The sequence below is a fragment of the Nematolebias whitei genome, chromosome 16 (assembly GCF_014905685.2).
Source record: "Nematolebias whitei isolate Nwh7 chromosome 16, NemWhi1, whole genome shotgun sequence".
Classification (NCBI taxonomy): Eukaryota; Metazoa; Chordata; class Actinopteri; order Cyprinodontiformes; family Rivulidae; genus Nematolebias; species Nematolebias whitei.
Window position 1 is genome coordinate 476705 of NC_056513.1, and position 969 is coordinate 477673.

Sequence of the window (969 nt, forward strand, 5' to 3'; positions counted from 1 at the left end):
GAGTTGTTCTAGATGTTGATGGTTGTGGGCGGGAAGGATCTCTTGTGTCTTATAGCAGATCTGAAAAAACTGGCCACAGATGTTGATCAGTTTACTTGCACTTGGTTGGCCTCCTGGGCTTCAGGACCACCTGAATGTTGGGCAGAACTCCTCCCAGGGCAATGGCCACTCCTCCCAGCAGCTTGTTGAGCTCCTCGTCGCTGCGGACAGCCAACTGTAAGTGCTGATGGACGATCCCGTCCTTCCGCTGTCATGAGCCGTGTTTCCTGCTAGTTCCAGGATCTCAGTGGTCAGGCACTCGAGCACAGCTGGCAGGTAGATGAGAATGCGTCCACAAAACATCCTTTTCAACTCATTTGAGATTTGGAGCCGTAGTTGAGATATTATTTGAGCTTTTGAGATGTTAATCAGCTGCTGTTAGTTGTAGAAACTGCCTTGTTGCCATGGTTATGCATCATAACAAATGTCCAAAACTAAAAAAGTTTCAGTAAAAATCCTTCCAGCTGCTCATCATCTGATACCAGAAGAAACAATCATCCAAAAAATGTGATTTACATCCAGAAAAAGAGGAATTAAAGTTTCCAAAGCAAAATCTCAGAATGAAAGTAGCAGAGCTGCTCCAACATGCAGCCACCTTGAGCGGCACAATTCTAGAACTTCTACTTTGAATTCAATTCAAAAATACTTTATTAATCCCAGAGGTAAATTAAATGTTGTGGTAACTCATCATCCTGGTTTCATTAATGAGTTGTTCAAGATGCTGATGGCTGTGGGCAGGAAGGATCTCTTGTCTGTCTTACAGATTTGAAGAATCCTCTGACTGAAGACACTTTGTTGTTGTATGACAGTCTGATGTTGTATGACAGTCTGATGTTGTATGACAGTCTGTTGTTGTATGACACTGTTGTTGTATGACACTCTTTTGTTGTATGACAGTCTGATGTTGTATGACACTCTGTTGTTGTATGA